Genomic DNA, 20121 nt, shown 5'->3' with positions numbered 1-20121 from the left:
TGACCCAAAAAAAAAGTCAAAAAATTACACCAACAACAAGCTTCTTGTGACATTATCTTTGACTATCATGCAAGACAAATCCAAACTTGAATTTGGGAAATTTAAAGTAATAATTGGAGGGATAGTTGTAATACATAAGAGTAATGATCTCCAACATAGTGTTATTGTTACTATCGAAGTAAAATTGACTTTGATAAATTATTTGAGATTTTTATGAATTTATTATGATTTTTGAGTGTAGTGCATCATCAGAGTTTCCAACATGCATCATTATTCCATAGCTCCACGTGTCATTAATGTTTCATTTTTATGAGTTTATATTTAAAAAATTCATGAAAAATCATTAAAAAATTAGAAAAATACACCAAAAATTTCTAAAAATTCCTTGTTGGATGATCTTCGACTCTGATGTGTGAAAATTGAAAATTGACTTTGGAAAATTTGAAAGAATAATTGGAGAAAGAGTTATAGTAATGAAGACCAGCGATTTTCAACTTAGTGTTATTGTTAGTATGGAAGCAAACTTGAGTTTAAGAAATTATTTGAATTTTTCTCTAAGTCAAATTTATATTTTACAACTGAAAAGATGAAGAAAATGTCGCAAGAAGTTTGTGGCAATTTTCGGTGAATTTTTCAGATTTTTTAAGAATTAACTATGATTTTTGGAAGTCAAAACATTGTAAAATAGTAAAAAATGGAAGAGAATGACACATGGCAGCGCCTGATGGATGCATCGTTAGTTTTTCCAACGGGTGTCAGTATCTCATAGCGCCACGTGTCATTAATTTTCATTTTTGTGAGTTTATCTTTAAACAATTATGAAAAATCATAAAAAAATCATAAAAATACACCGAAAATTTCTACATAATCCTTGCAACATTATCTTCGACTATGATACTTGAAAATCAAATTTTGAATTTGAAAAATTTGAAGTAATAATTGGAGGAAGAGTTGTACTACTGAAGACTAGTGATCTTCAACTTAGTGTTATTGTTAGTATGGAAGCAAACTTGATTTTGTGAAATTATTTGAATTTTTCTCTTAGTCAAAATTATATTTTAAGTCTCAAAATATGTTGGAAATGTCGCAAGGAGTCCGGGGTATTTTTTGGTGAAATTTTCAGACTTATTATGAATTTATTATGATTTTTGGAAGTCAAAATATTGGGAAATAGTAATAAATGAAAGAAAATGACACATGGCAGCACTGATGGGTGTGTCGCCACTTTCCAATGGGTGTCAGTATCTCATAGCGCCACGTGTCATTAATGTCTCATTTTTGTGAGTTTATCTTCAAAAAATTTCAAAAAATAAAAAAATACGCCGAAAATTTCTACATATTCCTTGCAAACATTATCTTTGACTATGATACTCGAAAATTAAAATTTGACTTTGAAAAATTTGAAGTAATAATTGGAGGAAGAGTTGTACACTTGAAGACTAGTGATCTTCAACTTAGTGTTATTGTTAGTGTGGAAGCAAACTTGATTTTGTGAAGTTATTTGAATTTTTCTCTTAGTCAAAATTATATTTTAAGTCTCAAAAGATGTTGGAAATGTCGCAAGATACCGGGGTATTTTTTGGTGAAATTTTCAGATTTATTATAAATTTATTATGATTTTTGGAAGTCAAAATATTGGAAAATAGTAATAAATTGAAGAGAATGACACGTGGCAGCCCCTGATGGGTGCGTCGTCACTTTTCCAAAGGTGTCGATATCTCATAGCGCGTGTCATTAATGTTTCATTTTTGTGAATTTATCTTCAAAAATTCACGAAAAACAATTAAAAAATCAGAAAAATACACCGAAAATTTCTACATATTCCTTGAGACATTATCTTCGACTGTGATACTCGAAAATCAAAATTCGACATTAAAAAATTTGAAGTATTAATTTGAGGAAGAGTTGTAGTGACGAAGACTAGTAATCTTCAACTTAGTGTTATTGTTAGTATGGAAGCAAACTTGACTTTGTGAAATTATTTGAATTTTTCACTTAGTCAAAGTTATATTTTAAGTTTCAAAAGATGTTGGAATTGTCGCAAGGAGTCCGAGGTATTTTTTGGTGAATTTTTCAGATTTATTATGAATTTATTATGATTTTTGGAAGTCAAAATATTGGAACATAGTAATAAATGGAATTGAATGACACATGGCAGCGCCTGATGGGTGCGTCGTCAGCTTTTCCAATTGGTGTCAGTATCTCCTAGCGCCACGCGTCATTATTGTTTCATTTTTGTGAGTTTATCTTAAAAATTCACGAAAAATCATTAAAAAAAAATCAGAAAAATACACAAAAAATTTCTACATATTTCGTGTGACATTATCTTCGACTATGATACACGGAAATCAAAATTCGACATTAAAAAATTTGAAGTATTAATTGGAGGAAGAGTTGTAGTGATGAAGAGTAGTGATCTTCAATTTAGTGTTATTGTTAGTATGGAAGCAAACTTGATTTTGTGAAATTATTTGAATTTTTCTCTTTATCAAAATAATATTTTAAGTCCTAAAAGATGTTGGAAATGTCGAAAGGAGTCCGGAGGAATTTTTGGTTAATTTTTCAGATTTATTATGAATTTGTTATGATTTTTGGAAGTTAAAATATTAGAAAATAGTAATAAATGGAAGAAAATGACACATGGCAGCGCCTGATGGGTGCATCGTCAGCTTTTCCAACGGGTGTCATTATCTCATAGCGCCACGTTTTGTTAATATTTCATTTTTGTGATTTTGTCTTCAAAAATTCACAAAAATTCATTAAAAATCAGAGAAATACACCGAAAATTTCTACATATTCCTTGTGACATTATCTTTGACTACGATACTTGAAAATCAAAATTTGACTTGGAAAAATTTGAAGTAATAATTGGAGAAAGAGTTGTAGTGATGAAGACTAGTGATCTTCAACTTAGTATTATTGTTAGTATGGAAACAAATTTGACTTTGTGAAATTATTTGAATTTTTCTTTTAGTCAAAATTAAATTTTAAGTCCTAAAAGATGTTAGATATGTTGCAATGATTTCGGGGTATTTTTCTAGTGAATTTTTCAGATTTATTATGAGATATAAAAAAATTCAAATAAGTTCTCAAACTCAAGTTTGTTTCTATTGTAATTACACACAAAGTTTAAGATCATTCCTCTTCCTCACTATAACTTTTCTTCCATTTATTAATTCAACTTTTTCAAAGTCAAATTTTGATTTTCGCGCATCATAGTCGAAGATAATGTCGCATGAAATTTGTAGAAAATAAGGATGTATTTTTTCGAATTGTAATTAAATGTTTGTGAATTTTTAAAGATAAACAGACACAACAAAACTCTGATGACACGTGGCGCTATGCAAAATGACGTTTGTCAGAGGCACTAATGATGCACTCTTCCAAAAATCATAATAATTCATTAAATAGCATAAAAATACACACCAAAAAATTCTACAAACTCAATGTGACACTTTCCATGTCTTTTGAGTTCATCTTAAAACATTCATAAAAGTACTAATGAAAACTTTTGAAGCGTTTACGAAAGATATTTTAATGGCAAACAAGTAATGATGCAGCATTGCAATTATGACTTGTGTCATTTCTCTATTATTATAAAAATATAGGTAAAATTACTATAAGTTCCTGGGAACGACTCTTCGTATTTGAATTGTCTAGGGAACCAAAGCTTTAAACAAGGGCCTGCACAAATTAAATGAACATAATAAAAATAAAACCAAGCTGCTAAAATTCCAAACTAACCTGCGGCTCCCACGGAGAAAGCCACATTAAATTTTTGCACCTTATTTCTTTCTATATTTGATTACTTTCACAGCAATCACGAAATCAGTCCTCGTCTAATCGCAAAGGCAACCAAAGCTTTAAACGAAGGCTGCACAAATTAAATAAACACAATACAAATCAAACTAAGTTCCTAAAATTCCCAAATTAAATAGCTGAAATTAAAATATGTTGCACATATTAAATATATCTCCTTGCAAAATTCCCTTGTGCTTTAGCTTAGCTCTAGTTGTGAGAGGTGGAAATGGGATAATGGTTGCCCTTGTTTTGAATAAAAGGGGAGGCAGAGGAGTGAGGAACAGGAAAAGAAAAAAAGATGAAGAAGTTACCCCATATACAACTTGAAATGATACATAAATAACCCATTATCCCCATAGACAGCCTGAAATATGCAACAAACATGATACACAATGATGTCAGGATAGAAAAAAGTTTCCCACATAAGAGGTGGTATCTCAAGGTCTTGGATTTTAAACAAAATTGGAAGGGACATTGACATTCAAAAGTAAATTTAATAGAGATGTGGCATGTGTCGTAGGGTGCATAACAATATCCATGATGATACATAAATGACCCATTATCCCCATAGACAGCCTGAAATATGCAACAAGCATGATACACAATGATGTCAGGATAGAAAAAAGTTTCTCACGTAAGAGGTGGTTTATCAAGGTCCTGAATTTTAAACCAAATCGGAAGGGGCATTAAAAAATACATATAAAGAACAAAGCTGATATTCAAAAGTAAATTCAACAGAGATTTTGCATATGTGCCGTAGGGTGCATGATGATACATAAATGACCCATTTTCGGTGTAGCAATTTTCGGTGTATTTTTCTGATATTTAATTAATTTTTTATGAATTTTAAACATAAATTTGATAAAAGTATCAAAACTGACACGTGATGCAATGATAGGAGGACAGCAATAGACACATTTACTGTGCCCCATTCAGCTTCCGCCATGTGTTGCCCCATACAATTTAATACTATTTTTCTAGGATTTAACTTATAAAATTGATAGTAAATTAAATACATATCCAAAAAATACACCGAAAATTGGTACGAACTTCTTGTGACATTCTCTACGCCCTCAAACTCCAAAAATATAATTTTAACGACTTATAAAATTTGAAAATGATAACAAAAACTCAACTTTGTTTCAAAACAAACGAAAACACTAAATTATGATTTAATATTATATAACGATAATAAATTAAATAACACTTGTACGAACTTCTTTGACATTTTACGCCCTCAAATTTTATTTTGACTTATAAAATTTGAAATTTTTAACAAAAACTCAACTTTGTTTCAAAACAAACAAAACACGTTTTATAACATAACACTCATGTTCTTTGATTCAACAATAACCTGAACATAAATATGTGGAATCATGATTTTAGACCTCCACAGTCAAAGACAATGTTGTAAGGAGTTTTTCAATTTTATGTATTTTCAAAGATAATGTTATCGAAAGGTGGCGTTGTGTGGAGTTTGTAGCTTAAATTATTATTATATTGTTATTTATTTAGAATTAGGGACTCATCCCTAATATAAATAGCATTCCTCCACTGGGCTAACAAGTAATGGGACAATCGCTTTTGAGCAATTGTGAATAGCATTCCTCTATGCCGCACCCTATAATATATATATATATATATATTATAGTCTCTTGTATGAAAAAAGTTGATTCCATAATAGCCTTAACGCCTAAACCCCAAACCCTAAACCCTTCACCCCAAACCTCTAAACCCTAAACCCTAAAACCTAAACCACAAACTTTACCATTTTAAATCAATTTTGAAGTACAAAGAAATATTTAATTGGATGATATGCCAAGTGGCGGTTTTCCCTGCTAACACGTGGAAGTGGATGGGATACTAGGCTCATCATGCCCAAAAATATATATATACGTATTTCTTAGCACCAATACATCGTATCCCAAGTCCAAAAAGTGGTTTACAATTGTTTTAAAATTACAATTTGGAGGGCATCCCTAAATGTGAATGATGCAAATGAAAACATAACCACACTTTGTAACCCCTAAGCAATTGTTTGTTTGATCACATAAGGACGGGATCAAAATTTGAAGCATGTGATCGAAGGAAATGTCATACCGATCTCGACACTATTTTTTTTTGGAATTGTTTGAATTATGAACAAATTTTAAATAAGGTGTGAAGTAAAAAGAAATAATTAATTGCATGAGAAAAATACAATAACAAAACAATACCTACGTACTTGTCACACTAATACATAGGAATATCACAAGATATTCATAGGAATTTTCTGTGTATTTTTATGATTTTTAATTTATTTATTATGAATTTTAGAAATTAAATTATAGATAAATAATATGAAATATATTAGATTGACACATGGCAGAGTTTTGTATCAATTCCTAAACGCCAATTTGTTTTTTCTTTAAATATGTTTCCTAATTAATTTTTCTGTATTGGTTCTGAAAAAAATGGGTATTTTGTTGTTGGTTCATTCTATCTAGTTCACGGTTTTGATACATTTTCAACCATCCTAAGCAGGGTAATTGTATAGATTAATGGTAGAAAAAGTAGCAGATCTTGATAGTCCTTGAAAGTTTGTGAATCTCCTTTGTTTGACTATGTTGTGAATTTTTTCTGCTCTTCTTCTTTCTGTTTATAGGTGAAGACTCTGGTTGGTACGATGGTCAGGTACATAGGTTTTTAGTTGACCTTTTGGTTTTTACCAATTTGAATGATTATCTCTTTTAGCATATTTCATTGCCTTAAAAGTTGGAAGTTTTTCCTTTTCAATGCAATTTCCTTCCCTTTTGTAGAATCATAAAGCTTGCTTTCGAACTAATTCTTTTTGTTTGTAAAGAAGTATATGACAAGGTAGTAAAAGTTGGATATTCCATTCGAAGTTGCTTGGAGGATATATCATCATATGTTCTCATTGACAGATGTGGTATGCATGATGCTAATTGCCTAGAATGTCCACTATTTCTTTATGACCAGTTTGTCAAATGCAGGAAATCATCACGAATCTGAATTTGAACCAACATTTAATTATCTTGTAGTTTTTATATTTTAGTATTCTACTTGCTGGCTATTCTGATGTAGATATTGAAATTTATTGTATTTATCACCAAAATATGTTTTGTAAATACTTCAAAATGAAAGGTTTAGTGCTGCTTAGAGTTGCTATGGGTTCATTTTGATATTCTTGTTCAGGTGTTTGATTGAATTCTTATATTCATATTGTTGAAGCCTGCCATCCAACGAGTGGGTTTCATTTGAAATTCTTAGTTTGGGTGTTTAATTCTTGTTTTTATTCAAATTTAAGTTTTGGGTTCAATAAGAATTCCAATTATTATAATATTTTGGTTTTGCGCTTCACTTTTGCATAGCCTGCATTCTTTTGTACAAATCTTCTTATTAACTTTCTCAAATTTTAATAAGTATTGAAGCGCTAATGACATCTTCGTGATGCTTTTAAGAAGCATATTTTGACAAGAAAAATGACATTTGTGGAGCTTTATGTACAAAGAAAACATCGTAAAGGGTTCCTACAAAATTTTGAGAATTCTTTTAATTTGTATATGTATTACAAAATGTACAGTGTAGTAATATTTATTCTATTACCTAGAATGATGCACCAGGGATGTCTAGTGCATTTGTAAATGACACTTTTATGAAACTTGTTTTGGTGGGGTGATACTCGCAGAACGGAAACGGGTATAAATGATTCATGTCCTCCAATTATTGCTTTAAATTTCCCAAACTCAAATTTAGATTTTCGGACTATATATTCGAAGATAATATAGCAAGGAGTTTGTAGAAATTTCAGGGTATGTTTTTTATTTTTATGAAATTTTGGTGAATTTTTATAGATAAGGCTTTTTATCATCGTCTGAAGGTTGCAAGAGTTTTTTATCAGGGGATTTGGAGAAGACCCAGGTTGCTGTGACAGTTTGCTAACAGCAATAAGTAATTAAGGAGAGAATTATCTAGGTTATGAGTGTTAAACACTATTGTATTATCTCATTTGATTATAGTGGAATACTCCGTCGTCTCCAAACAGGATGTAGGCATTGCCGAACCAGTATAAGTCTTGGTGTTCTTGTTGGTGTTATTTTTTGTTGTTTTTTTATCTCTTGCGAGATGTTTTATTTTTCACTCACAGTTGGTTGATGCTTCCGCACAACAGATATTATGTATGTCTAAAGCTGAACAAAAAATGCTTTTCACCTGCTCAGTCAGAAAGTTGCTCTCAATAAAATCTCTAAGCTAGACATCATTGTTACGCACTCAATAAAACAAGTAATATCATAATAAGCAAAATATTAAACGAAAGGTTCAAATGGAAATCAGACACCATGAGCTATATCAATGACCACAAACAAATCTCATATGATAGAGATGCATTGCCTTATGCAAGCTCAAGAGTTTTTCCTTTGTCAGCTTCTCCGACGACAATGCTAACTCCATAGCTGCATTAGGAAATCAATGGAAATTTAGTTATTTTGTAGGCTTATTTAAATTCAAGAAAACAAAAAACCCCGAATTCAGTGTGGTAATGGTAAAAGAAAAAATTGGTCAATCACACAAGTAATGATGCAAAAAGCTTGACTTAAGTTTAGAAATTAATGCATAAACCTTCACTTGCAGGTTTCAGCTAAAGACATGCTCAGTCTCATATATTTATGTATAATTACACATATTAGCAACATATCAAATTAACAAGATTTTAGAGATTGGCAAATCCGATATAAAAAAATAAATAATAAATAATAATAAAAAAACCTCAGCGCCGTAAGTCCAAGCAATAGCAGCTTATTGTTCACTAATCCAAACATCAAACAAATAGCAGTTCTTCAGAATTCATATGAGACATGGAAGAAAACAAATTAACATACACAAGAAGATGTCCCAATTCAAACACTCACTTGCACACGATTTATTACAATGAAAGATTTATCATTTGAATGACATTGTTGCAACATCATTTTACTTGAGAGAGAGAGAGACAGAAATTTGTACTAAAATCTATCGTTTTGGAAAGTACTAATAAAACCATTTGAAAAATCCCATATCATTCAAACCGAGACTCGGAATTTTTTTATGCACATAATGGCATGCCCTTACCTTGAGCTGAACAGCAGTATCACAATGTTGGTCTCAACGGTATCAATTTCTGCTCTTAGTTCTTTGATTTGATTTAGTCCCTCTGAAATTATCAAAATGAAATATAAGAGAATCCACGAATAGAGCTTGAGAAGATAAGGCGATGGTTGTCCTCCAAACAAGAGTTTGGTATACAAAATCAAGTAGACTGAGAATATACTTGCTAAAATCTTATTTATCTTGTGATCAGTGTCGAGGTTTGCAACATTCTCATGTAAAGCGATGAAAGCAACAACACAAAGGATACCAATTTGTCTCATTCCACCTCCCAAGGTTTTCATGAGCCTTCTAGGCTAAGAAGCAAAAACAGTAATTGTAACATCCCGAACCTAATTTATTCGTGTTAATCAATTTATATCTATTTGTGAAATTACAATTTTGCCCTTAGGGGTAGGGGAATTTTGGTTACTTCTTGTTCGAAATTATTGTTGGGAGTTTAGAGTTGCTCCATTGCGTAGTGCTCGCTCTTAGGAGTTTGTAGACACGTAATGGGCTCAAATCGGAATTTTAACGAGGAAGTTGTGATCTACGGAAGTATAGTGGCACAATAGTAATTTTGAAGAAGTCAAAATTTAAAATACCCGAAGTCAGACCTTCCCACGCCTGTATTTGATGAGTCCCAATTCTGGTCAGTTCAAGTCCCACAAATATTCTCTTCATTCCCCCACATAAAGTCCCACAAATTCATCATAATTCCCAAACCTGTCAAAACCTCATCAAAACCATACAGACCAGTTCACAGGTCCAAAGCATCAACTTCCTGAGCTCAAAACGAAACCGTTCCTTCTTCAGACTTGTTCATCTGCGAGTCAACTAGGACATATCCAAACGTGAGCCAAGGCAAATCAATCTAGACACCTACAACTCAGTTTGAGTGGAGGCTGTTCAGTAGAGACTGGTGCTCTGGGTAAGGCACGGGTCTGGGTTTGCATGGCCGTTTCTGTTCCTCATTTGGTGTTTCTGTCTTCACGAACTTTGTTCCTAAGATCGAGATCTCTAACATATCCAAATTTGAGAGCCATTAGAGTTTTTCAGCCATCTGAAAGTCTGTTCAAGGTTAGACTAGATACCCTCTTTCTTTCTATCTGCTGGTTACACTCTATTGTCGACTTAATCACTATTGAAAGTAGCTTTCCCATACTCTAATGACATCTCGCCCTTCATGAAAGTTGTTTCTACATATCGCAACTATAAACTTTCAAAATTTGAGTTTCATTCCAGAAATATAGTAAGCTAAAACCGTGTTGTAATGTCACTTGCTCATTCTTATCTACTTTGTTGATGTAGGATCAGATTCCCCCATGCATGTTAATGTCTATTGCTCCTTCGACAAATCTTCCTTCATAAGAGTTGTACTTGAGTTAGAGAACTATATCATACCCAAAATTCCCAGCTATTGGAGATCTATAACCATCCGAAACCTTGTTCAAGCTTAGCTAGTCATATGTTCTACTATCCTGATTATACAACACATTACTCACTCTTGAATATCGATTTTGTTCGCTCAGATTGCAAAGGTTCCTTCATGATTGTTGCTCCGTTTTCTGTTGTCTACCACATATCCGAAAATGGTTTTATGTTTAATCTTAACCCTCTTTATAGTTGTTAATATATTTCAATAATACTTTGACTTTAGATTTCTCTCTTAAATGTGAGTTTTTTCTTTTTGAATATGGAATCTTAAATTTAAGTTAATAAATTTGAACTAATACACACCAGCTTTCATTAAAAATTAAAGGATAAACGTATTTTCATTGGCGCGTCCACCTTGACTCATAATAAACTTTTTTTTAAAAAAAAAGTTAAAGAAAAGAAACTTAAAAACATTAAAACTACAACTGGTCAACGGTCTCCCTTGGGCCATTGTCTACTGCTGGTGCTCTCCTACCCTCGCGTGCTTCAACGCTCACCCTTGGGCCATTGTGCATATCCATGCTCTCCGGTCTTACCTTTCCTGTTAACAACAAATATATAATTCAATTTTTATTTGTTTATTTCTTTTAACGCAATTTTAAATAAAAATTTGTAAAACACTTACTCGTTCAGCTCCAATTCCTTCTCCATTGAAAACGGAATTATTTGTAGCTGATTTTCTTCAGCTATGGCCACTATTTGTTCATGTTCCTTCTTGTCCACGTCTCCGTCAATAGTAATCTTGGTGCTTTTGAGCGTCGGATGACTTGTTTTGACCGCGATCACTTTGTGCATGTCTTCCACACTTGTCACGGAAAAGTGAGGCAACAATTTCAAGTTTTCAATGCTCACAGAGGAAGATTTTGAAACCATCTTATACAAAGCATTGGTAATGAAAGTCATTTCAATTTAAGACAGAAGAAATTACAACACAAATCAAACGAGGAGATTTTTGTTTGTTTCCTAATCATACCATCGATTGATTTTTATACATGGAGATCATTTGAATGCAATGATGATCATTTAAATGCAATGATGATCATTTAAATGCAATGATGGTGCATCATAAGTTTTGAGTGTTGCTAAACAAACCCTAAAATTAACTGAGTACACCCTATAATTGAAGTACACCATAATATTTAAATCAAAATGTAAAATTAACTAAGTACACCCTATTTAAATACCAAAAATACCACTGGTACACCCTAATACACTATCACACAACACCAAACCCATTCATCATTTTTCGTTTTGATTTTTGATTTTTTTGTTCAATTCTGGATCGTTTGCCTCTTAAATTTTGAATCTATGTTGATGTCGTCATGAAATTTCAGCTTTAGTTTACCACTTTCCATTCCAAATGATTCTATTGAGTGTGATCAATTTTTTGTAGTTGATGCTAAGAAGCGTATAGTGGAAACTGAAATATGACTTCCAATAATAACTGCCTTCCTTTTAGGATTTGTATTTATGGGCTGCTATGTAACTTGGGAAGATATTTCCTTTGGGTGTCTAAAGACTATAATTTACAAGCGTGTGTTCATATCTTGGCATGAAATATTATGCAAACTATCATTACCTACAAATTAGGTGGTACAAGGAACGTAATTGATTTTGTAACAAATTTGCATAATTAGTGCTTTGGTCCGCATATAGGATACAAATTGTATTTGCTAAATAACGATGAAACAAATTGTTGGAGTTAATTCTAAGGTTTTTGGAAGTATGATTTTTCGCTTACGTTTGATTAGGATTGAAGATAGTGAGCAGGGTGAACTTATTAAAATTACATTTGTTTCACAATGCAATATATCCTTTTTGGACATTTTATATTAGGGTAAATTAGTAATTCAATAAATATTTTGATAGTATGGTGTACTCAGTCAATTTTAAGGTTCGTTTAGCAGCACTCTAAGTTTTACCATTTCAAAGTGAGTTAGCATGCACACCCTATGTTTGATCCGAAAAAATAAAATGAAAGAAATAAGCATGCACCCTATGTGAACGTGAGATAAATACACGCATCTCTCTCAACGGAAGCAACGTAAGCTTGTGATGTGAATCAATGCAGTGAGGTCGGTGATGATGACGATGGTGAAGAAGCCAGAAAGGCAGAGGCTCTGCTTCGTCGGTTCAATGTAAGCTTGTCTTTTCTTTCTTTAATTAAACTTTCTGTCCGTAATGATTTTTATGCTCAACAATTTCTTGGTGTGTGTTTTTATTTATTCATTTTGTTTTCGCACATCATTCGAAGATAATGTTGCAAGGGATTTTTAGAAAATTTATGTGCATTTTTTTGATTTTTTATATATTCATTTTTACGTTTAAGATACAAAAATGAACCTGTGTTGACAAACTTCAATTTGTGACAACTTTTTTTGAATTTTGTAAATATAACTATTATAATTTAAAGCTTAAAAGAGGAAGGAAATGTGATAAGGAGTTTGTGGGATTCTTTTGTGAATTTTTCAGATTTTATATGAATTTATTATTATTTTTTGAAGTTAAAGCATTGAAAAATACTTATAAATGGAAGAGAATGACACACGGCAGCTCGAGATGGGTGTGTCGTTCGAGTTTTCGACACATGTCAACATATGTTCATTTTTGTATCTTAAACGTAAAAATGAATAACAAAAAATAAAACAAATGCACATAAAATTTCTAACAATCCCTTGTGACATTTATTTTCGAATGATGTGTGACAAGGAGGTGGTGGGATTTTTTTGGTGAATTTGGATGAATTTATTATGATTTTTATAATTTAAAATATGAAAAATAATAACAAATGGAAGAGTTAGATTGGTGTGCCATCAGAGTTTTCGACGGTGTCAGATCGCATAGCACAACATGTCATCAGATGTTATTTTTGTATCTTAAACTTCAAAAATTCACCCCCAAAAAAATAATATAAAAAAATCAGAAAATTACACCAAAAATTTCTAAAAACATCATTGCGACATTATCTTCAACTATAACATATAAAAACAAAATAGATTTCAGGAAATTTGAAATAATAATTGAAGGAAGAGTTGTTGTAAATGAGAGTAATGATTTTCAACTTAGTATTATTGTTAATATATGAACAAACTTCAATTTTTGACAAATTATTTGAATTGTGTATATGTCAAAATTATATTTTAAAGCTTAAAAGATGAAGGAAATGTGAGAGAGTTCATGGTAACCGCATATATTGTCCCAAATAGTACGCAACATATTTTGTCAACAATCACAGCAACCATAGTAATCAAGGCAATTACAGCAACCTAGCAATATTATCTTCAACTATGAAGTGTGAAAGTCTAAATTTGAGTTTGGGTAGTTGAAGTGTGAAAGTAAATTTGAGTTTGGGAATTTAAAGTAAGAATTGGGGGAAGTGAATCGTTGATACCCATTCTACAAGTATCACGTTGCCAAAACAAGTTCCATAAAAGTGTCATAACGAATGCACTAAGTTTCGTAACCAACGCAATCTTGAAAAGGATATCTTGTCAAGTCTTGCAATGCTTTTGTTGCTTGTAACATCTCTCCTCCATCAAGAATACCTTCCTTTCACAATCAATCAGCGACTGCATATCCTCAAGTCTTGCAATGCTTCTGTTCTGATTTGCATTCTTCTTCCACTTCGGTTGTCTGAGATATTACACCAGCAAGCATATCCTCAAGTGTTCCTGAAGCACCTTCAGTAACCTCCTCCTTCACTAGTTTGGGATCTTCTTCTGAAACAAAATTGCAATGTTCTTTTAGTTTCTACCCAAGCTACATTATGTGATCATTTTGCTCCTCTTTTGAGAAAGATCTATTTTGAAGACTTAAAGAGAGATGTAGAAGTTAATTATGACTAGAAGATTCGACAAATGCAAATAGAATAAGATGGAACAGCACATGTTCAGAGATCAATACTATAGATTAATTGGCAAGCGTACACAAGCCATCACCTTATGTACTTCCATTGTACAATACCTCATGAATTTTTCTAGTAACTGACTCTTGGAACTTTCTGCATTCAAATGTTTTTAAGAAGTAGGATAATAACTTAGTAACTGCAGGAAGGCACTAAACGAATCATGTGAAATTTGTCTATAAATGGGCATACAAATACACCATGTATGCCAAAATGCATTGAGAACTTGTTACGTGTACTATTTTGCTTTTCAAATGAGGCTAACCATATCTGAGTGTTGATCTCAACCATTTGGCTAATAAACTCATCTCTGCATAGAAAATTATGGCAAATAATTAAAAGGCCAGCAATTGAAAATAATTAACAAACGATTGAGATGAAAATTTAGTACCGTGAAGCCCATTTTTTGTTCTTTTTCAAGGGCCAAGCAAAAATAACATAAAATGAGGATCAGTATACAAATATTTAATTAAATTACTAGAAACATAAAGTAAAAATACCTTAAGAGCATCCAAATCCGATCCGACTGTGGAAATCTCATCTTGAGTCAGAGAAATCCTTGACTGCATTGAAGATTCAATTAAAGCCTAAGCAAATTAAGAACATAAATATTGTGCAAAAATAACAAACCTCTTAGCGTTTGAATCGTAGCTTCATTCATAGCCAATTCAACTTCGTATCTTTAAGATCTTGCTCAGTAGTTTCCTTGCTGCGCATGGCTTCCTCGAGCTCTGCATTTGCAACCTCTAGCATAAACCTCACCAGAATGGAAAGCACGGGCAAAACTCAGTGTAGGTTCGCAGTAAAAAACCAACAACTGAATTGAAAAGTGCCTAATTTGATCAAAAATTTGGCCCAAAAAATGGAACTTCAAGGGAATTTGACAGTCATAATTTACAGATAATTATACAATTAAATACCGAAAATATATACACAAAAAAAATAATGATTTTCACAGATAATTTACAATTAAATACCCAAACATTTTAACCCTAAATCAAATTAGGGACATAGAAATTGATTTCTCAAAAAACATAGAAAATAATAATAAGAGAAGGAAGGACAGTTGTTTCCTATGGATCCATGGAGGAAGGGAGGCACTCACAGAGAGAGAGCACGAGACCGAGCGAACCAGAGAGAGAGCGCCGGCGAGAGAGAAAGCCGTCAAGGCCAAAACTAGTCTACGGAAAAACATATCACGATCCCAAACAACAACAAAAGCTGAAACACTGAAACAGCAAAATAGAGTAACAGATCCAAGTAACAGGGAAACAGGCCCAAGACAGAGCCAAGGCCCCTCACTCCACCTCCTACACTGGCGGGCAAGGAAGGCAGTCGTGAGAGAGAATGAACACAAAAAATTAAAATAATTAAAAATTAAAATTAGGATGAAGAAGAAAGGTATTTGAAGGTCAGAATTCGAAAAACTTAAAAGATTTTCTTGGGATTCATAGATGTCTAAGGGAGGCGATGTCGGTGTTTGGGAACTATGTGCGTGGAGGAGGTGAAGGAGATGAGAAAAACGTGAACAGTAACTATTATCAACCCTAACCTAATCGCCACTAACACAGAGAATAAACAGGTGAGAGAGAGAGAGAGAGAGGAGAATTTGTTTGAGAGGAAAAAGAGGAAGTCTGAAAAACATAGGCGGGATTAGAAAAGGCTTGCCAGGATATGTGCCTTAAGGGAAGTGCAGTGTACCCATTTCTATTGTAAGCTTTCTTTTTCTCTCCAGCCGTTGAGATCACTGGTTTGCAAAAAGGAGTTCCCACCTGAGCCGCTGGCCCATATATAACATAGAAATATTGTTGGGCTCTTATCTATTTGTAATATAGTGCGTGTCATTTTAAGCTCCCATTTAGATTAAGATTGAGGCATGGGCTTACCGACCCTTTTATTTTTAGTTACATTGGAGCAAAGAAACCGTTGGGGTTTCGAATCTCGGTGCCATGGGGGAGGGAGAATCCACCGCACAGTGGTGGGAACCCATTGGGGACTTACCTACCTTTCATTTTGGTAGGAACAAAGTATTCAAAAGTAAATCACAGGCTTCTTAGTTGATCCCATCACTAATCACTATTAATGCCTCTGGATATTGAGGCCCTTATGTTTCTAAAGTTCATTTCATGTAGGTTTTTTTATTATTTAAATTTTAGCCCTTATATTTGGCATAATAGTGAAGCTCCCAACATATAATTACCTAGGTTGGATTACATTAGTATCTTTTAGAAATCATTGAGAGGATGACATTGATAACTTATTATTGAACATAAACATATAAGTGTCCTTTATACTAATATTTTTAAATAAACTAGCCCCTTGGCACGCGTGTGCCAATTGGATTTGGTGCCAAATTGTTTGGAACGTGTCATTCGTGCCACACCCGAGCTATCCGAGCTTGCTCAACTCCATTAGGGAGTACTCTCCTATTTAATAGTCTAGTGTGCATGCTACTTACACAGATCAATCTAAACACAAGCATAAATTTAACAGTGCACTACCTTACATATGTCCAGCTGAACACATGCATGCAGTATATACTATTGAACTCCCAGATAATTCAGGCTCCATTGAGCAAACAAAGCATTATTCTGGCATAAATTGTTTGAAAATGCCTGATCTAATATGTCATAGCTACAAAATTAAATCTAGCAAGAAATACAAAATGAAAAGACATATTTTATGCAGTTTATAGTTTCATCTAAAAATATCTATGTAATAGTAGAGCATGAAAATGTTCCATCTAAAAATATAAGAACGATAAAGCAATTTATTACTACAATTTCCACTTAAAAATTGAAAAGACAATCCGCACATGCAAAGATGAACTCAGCAATGAAAGACAGTGACCCTTTCCTGGTTTTATGTGACCGACCTTAAACAAATGTGAACGTGCCAGGACAAACATGCCTCAAGAGCACAACTGTAGGGTGCCGAACTGAAATTAACCCATATTATAATAAAAATAAGTTTTAATAAGTTGAGCGTCTGAGGCAACTGGGGCAGAAGGGAATTCCCCCAGAATCCCTTTAATACTAAGCAACAAAGCACTCTGGAATGACCAAGAAGTGGTCAGCCACAGGAAGATAAAAAGAAGAAATGAATGCTGTAGACAATGAAGAAGACGAAACGCGTTTAAATCATATACGTGTGCCATAAGCAAGAACGCCTTTACTGGTGCAAAAAGCCTTCCAGGTGATCAAGACAAAGCAGTTTATTGCTGTGACTATTAATTTTAAGTTCGCGAGCTTTGTGGAACATATATCCACTTCTAGAGTATGTGGCAGAAAAATAAAAACAATTCATGCACTTCCACGTGGGGGATATATTTTTGGCCCTAGGTGCATACCTTGGTTTGTAAGGGGCATCACTATTGACAGTGGTGCTGCAGATGAAGGACGATGGAGGTTCAATAACATGCGGTCTTTGAGAAGTTGGTGAATCCCCGCCGGCGACCCATAACCTAGACTTTGGCATTCTTCTGGTGAAGTTGGGTATGTTTGCTGCATACCACTCGCATTTCCATGAGGGGAGAAAGCAAAAACATGGGAAGGACCTAGGCCAGAAAATCTCTGTTTTTCCTTTGTGCGAATGTAACAAGCTCTACTTGAAGCAGCAGCCAGATGCTGAATAATACGCTCATCCAAATAAGAGTCATCTGAGAAAGAGTCATCCTTTACTCCTTTGTTACCTAAATGAAGATCAAGATCAATAAGAAAAATATCATTCTCACTAAAGAAATACTGAATCACATTTCGAGGTTAGATGACAGAATTGATGTATTACTGCAAGATAAATAAAGCATAACCCACACATAGAGTAAATTGGGGTTACCATTCTAAAATACAGTGAAGATGGTATTCGTGTTTGCAGCTGGTAATCTGAAACAAGAAGAAATTCTAAGAGTTAATACTCGGTTTAACGTCTGAACCTACAGTCAGTTCAAGCTAGCTACAAAACTAGCAGACAAAGCAAATATTTTGCAACAAGGCATATCTCAACCAAACAAGAAAAAAAAATCCATCCTATGCTTCAGTGATCCCATACACGATATCCAGTTTTTGCGAAATAGAATTATCACAATCATCAGAGCACATTTTCATATCGTTGCCAAACAATTAGCGAAAAGATGAAAGTGCAATTGGGTTCTCAAAAACACATTCCAAAACTAAGTGCATCCCCACCCGTTCATTTCCCTTTAATCCCACGAAAGCATTCTAAAGATTGCGTTAAAAATTAATCTATTTTACTCAAGCAGGGGAGGTGAAGACTAAATTTCAAATGCTTTATCATAATCCATGCATCCAGAAAAGAATTTCAATGAAACACAATATTACAGATTACCCCATGAAACATTCTCTAGAGAAACCGATGGAGCTTAAATTTCTATTTAAAAACGCATCCACCAAAACTAACAATAGATCGATCACAGTTTATTTCGGCTACCAGAAAGACGCAAACAATCAATAATCCAAAAACAGCTATCAGAACATAAAATCAGAGTGTTTTCCACTGTACCAGTACCACATGTAATTTAAATTTCAACATTATAAGACTGATCCAGTAAGACTGTCAGTTGGGTATGCATAAAATACTGAGTACTACAAAAATACAAAAACTTCTCAGTTTTTACAGGATCATACAGTGGCTGGGTCATCGCAGTTGAAAGGCTCAAGGCAGATGCTGCAGGAGTCTTCATAGCTGTCATCAATAATATCCGGAGAAGAAAATGATGGAGCTGAAATGGGTTTTTTGGATTCAGAGAAGAAGAGGGAGCAAAAGAGGCCATTTTGAACCGTGAGACAATGTGGACACAGAAAAAAGGCAGAGAGGAAGTCACTTTGTGAAAGGAGAAAAAAAAAAGATTGTGGATGAAGAAGAAAGGTGCCCTGAAAAAGTGTTACGAAGAGAAAACGAAAGAGTTAAAAGGGTAAAAGTAAAGAATTTTAGGAGGAGAATGATGAAAAGTTCAAAAAAAAACTCAGCAATTAAACCAACTGAAAGATAATGAGAGAAGAAGAGAGGAGAGAGGGGCGATGAGCGATGAACGCAGATAATGAGAGAGAGAAGGGATAAGAGAGAAAAGAAGAGGCGACTTGAGAATATGATGAAAAGTGAGAGATGGGAGAGGTGTAAGGTTCTGTCGAAGGAAACAGCATTAACGGGCTTCGAAGTTGGGCTATTTTCTTGGGTTAAGTAGAATTGGGCTAAGTACTTTAGAAATGGCGATTATCTAGTGAGAACGCTTATGTGAGAACACCGTTGAATATAATCCAACGACTCCATGAAAAGCAATTGTAAATGAAACAGTTGTACTAGGTTGTACTAGAATGAGTCCCTCAACTTGTTCTCTCTCCTCCTCCTTCCTAAACAATTCAACTTGTTCACTTTTCACGCTCCCTCTCTCCTTTCAAACTCTTTTCTGTATTTCTCTGCGTCGATCTCCCTCCTCCTCATCCTCATCTCTCTCTCTCTCTCTCTCTCTCTCTCTCTCACAATTCAAAACCCAGTATAGCCGTTCGGCTATACTATTTATTATAATAAAATTAGCAAGAGTACTGTTTCGGAAAAACAAAAAGGTCAAATATATATATATATATATATATATATATATACAGTATAGATGGCTGCCTATACTCTTGAAATATGTTATATTCAATAGTATAGCCGTCCGACTATACTATTTGTAAAAGAAAATTTTGAAAAAACCCCTGCGTGAGTGGGTATGAATCGATTTCTTCTTTTTCCTAAGGCTAACTTACCTTAATATTTCGATATATATTATTTTTATTCAATAATATGTAAAATTGTGAGTATAATACGTGAATTTTGTGTGTATTGTTGACAATTTTGTA

The 20121-nt window shown here is 33.5% G+C and overlaps 1 long non-coding RNA gene across 11 annotated transcripts; it reads right to left on the bottom strand.

Annotated features, from left to right (window-relative positions):
* Positions 1-13536: 13536 nt before the first annotated feature.
* On the bottom strand, positions 13537-19392 carry LOC148920198 (uncharacterized). 11 transcript variants are annotated; one of them, XR_016124122.1, is made up of 6 exons: positions 18910-19391; positions 18101-18147; positions 17616-17957; positions 14897-15023; positions 14767-14829; positions 13537-14576 (listed from the first exon to the last, which is right to left on the bottom strand). It is a non-coding gene; the product is annotated as an uncharacterized LOC148920198 (long non-coding RNA). The 11 variants fall into 11 exon arrangements; XR_016124119.1 differs by adding an exon at positions 15372-15447 and having other exon boundaries at positions 13537-15023; positions 18910-19392; XR_016124123.1 differs by adding an exon at positions 15372-15447 and having other exon boundaries at positions 13537-15012; positions 18910-19392.
* Positions 19393-20121: the final 729 nt, after the last annotated feature.

Source organism: Prunus mume, linkage group LG2, assembly GCF_029339155.1.
Source record: "Prunus mume cultivar Tortuosa linkage group LG2, ASM2933915v1, whole genome shotgun sequence".
Taxonomy (NCBI): domain Eukaryota; kingdom Viridiplantae; phylum Streptophyta; class Magnoliopsida; order Rosales; family Rosaceae; genus Prunus; species Prunus mume.
Note: the sequence above shows the minus strand (reverse complement) of the source record. Positions and strands in the feature narration are given on the sequence as shown.